We start from the raw sequence: 3,040 nt of genomic DNA, 5'->3' as shown, positions 1-3,040 counted from the left end.
AGTCTAACTAGGCTCTGGCCGTGGTGGCGCAGAGAGGCTCCGGTCAGCGAGCAGAAGAGCTCCAACCAGTGCAGTGGAGGGTTCCGACGGAGGACGAGGGGAGGCCTCAGCAAGCAAGTGGATGGCTCCGCTGAGGCTCCGACCGAGTGTGAAGGGGTTTCGGCAGGCTATCTGGTGCTCAAGACTTTGCTAGCGATGCCCGACATGGTGAAACGCCTCGGGTGTGAGGGGTTGGTAGCTTTTATAAGCCTCCATGCATGGTGAAATGACAGAGGCAAACACAACATGGAACCGTCCAGCTGCACGGCCTTCGTAATGCACGTGAGATATAAAAAGCAAGGGACTTCAGAAAGGTGAGTAAAAAAAGGAGCATGACATGCTGTGGAGCGCAAAGTTCTAGGTGGGAGGATCAGAAGCAGCCTACAGCACTGACACAAGGCTTATCTTTGACATATTTTAAACGGGCCTACTCTCTTTAAAGGAGTTGCTAGCAGGCAACCACCTTGAGATATTTTACTTTTTTAGGAGTAGCTAGCAGGTAGCTAGTACAGAGAGGAGTGCGTAATCAAGTTGAGTTGCACTAGGCATTTAGACGTGTGTGAAAATATCCACGCGCAAGTGGGACGCAAGCACGCCGGGCTGCAATATTTTAAACACACATGCCACCGACAACGTGGAAAGCTTGCTAGTGCAAGGATACACGAGTACTGTAAAAACTCAAGAGCTACCCTTCGGCACCATCCACGTGCACCCTCCACCGTAGACTATAGAGGCTTCCGTATGCGCATAGTAGTAAACAAATTACTATTTGTACACCACTAACATAATTATCCCAGGGCACGGTGTGAACGAAAGGGCTTTGGTCAAGCCTTGTGGCACATGCACTATCGTGGATGTTGGGGATGATCTCCCGCCCCCCTCTTCGGAGGATAGCTCAAAGTCTGCTGGAAGGTCCGCATGTTTGTCACTACATGTTCACTTCAAGAACAGCATGCGAAGGTTGTGAAGATCACGGATCACCATTGATCGAAGGATGTAGGCGTGCCCGCAGTCCCGGCTTCCCATGTCAGCGAAGACGATGGCGAGCCTTCGGCCAAAAGCCGAAGTCCAGGGCAGCGGTTCTGATTAATCGCAGCGGGAGTAGGTAGCAGCCGGTCTTCGCTCTGAAGCCGAAGGCCATCCCACGACAACGAAATGGAGAAGACTTCAGTGGATCTCCGGAGCCGAAGATCACGACTGGATAGCGGGGCCCGCTTTGGTCGCCCGGGGTAGAGTTGTGATTATGTAAATATGCTTAATTGTATCATAATGCCCCTGGAGATTCCAAGAATGTAGCAGGTAAGGGGGTAGGAACTGTAAACCACGCCTGGAGTGGTCGAGTACAGGCTATAAATAGGGCCATCTTGTACTCGAGAGGGGGCATAGAAATAGTTCCACCCCAAACACGTGTCACCCCGAGGACCCTTCGGCATTTCTATAAGTGAAGGTCCACCTTGTGTGGGATTTTGGTCCCAACAGTTGGCGCCGTCTGTGGGGATCGAACCCATCGACACCATGCCACCTAAGAAGAAGACGAAGCCAACCGGTACAGTGGAGGCATTGCCAGAGCCTTCAGCCACGGCCGGGGCTTCGATCGAAAGACCCCCTTCGGCACTGCCAGGGTCGAGCAATGATTCGGCCGGCGGAGCTTCTGGCAGATACGAGCAATGCTACAGCATTAAAGTAGCACCACCAGGAGTCAATGATGACAGACATGGAGAAGCCGTCCAAATTAATGCGGAGCAGGTGCGGGTCATGGAACCAAGCGATCGCGCACACTTCGAGCCTTCGACAAAAGAAGGGGGGAAGGTGCGAGACGAAGAGTGGGATGATCTCGATGACTTCACAGAATATGAAAATGAAAATGAAACACAAAAGGAAAGGACAGCCAGGCTAGAGGTCGAAGAGCTGGAAAGGCAGATTGCGCAGAAGAAGCGCATGTTAGATAGCCTGGCAGCGAGCCGAAAAGCCACAGAATATCGCAAACGTGCAAATCAAGCTAGGAAAACATTGGAAAAAATCTAAGAGGAAATCGATATGCTACACCAAGCGGAAGGAATGTCTTGCCAAGTGACACCGCTCAGAGACACGGCACGAACTTCGCAGGACCTGTGGCGGCGGTCGTCTCTGGGAGACCCAGAATCTCTACTGGCCATGGATCTGCAGAACCAGCCGTAACCACCGGGCTTCAAGATGCCCAGAGTGGTAATGTTTGACGGGGAGTCAGACCCAAGGGAAATCGTAATGAGCTTCGAAGCGGTTGTCGAGTCTGCCGGAGGGGACGGTGCAACATTGGCGAAGGTCTTCGTATTGGCCGTAAAAGGGATAGCAAGATCATGGTACTCCGCATTTCCCCCGGGATCCATATACTCATGGGAGCAATTGCGTAATGCCATGTACAGCAATTTCCATGGAAATCAGGCAGACCAGATCACCGCGAGTGACCTCTACGCACTGAAGCAACAGCGAACAGAAACATTGCAGAGCTATATGCGCTGCTTCGTGCACATACGTTGCCAAGCGAAGGGGCTGAGTGAAGATACAATCATCGATGTGGCAATACAGGGCACCAGAGGGGGATTATTAGCAGGAAAGCTCACAAGAAAAAGACACAGGAGTGTACAAGAGCTGCTTAATAAGATGGAAGAATACGTGAGATCTGAGCTCGATCATCTTCGAAGGAAAAATGAAATGGTAGCCTCCATAGTAAAAACAAATACATTGACCAGAGAGGTAGGCACTAGCAACCCTAGAGACAGATTGCGCCACGTGAGGAAATCCGAAGCATCTGACTATACCAGGCAAAAAGAAGTCAATCAGATAGACTCCAGCCCATTTGAAGTCGCTCAAGTGGCAAGCGAAGCTCATAGTGCAGCTACTCAAGGAGGATGAACCAGTAGAGGAAGGGGCCGTGGAGGCCGAGGTGGACGAGTTCGGCAGGACCCGACAACGTTTTACTGCAAGCTGCATGGCAACAGAGCCAGCCACAGAACCAAGCAGT

This window comes from Phragmites australis, chromosome 5 (assembly GCF_958298935.1).
Source record: "Phragmites australis chromosome 5, lpPhrAust1.1, whole genome shotgun sequence".
Taxonomy (NCBI): Eukaryota; Viridiplantae; Streptophyta; class Magnoliopsida; order Poales; family Poaceae; genus Phragmites; species Phragmites australis.
Note: the sequence above shows the minus strand (reverse complement) of the source record.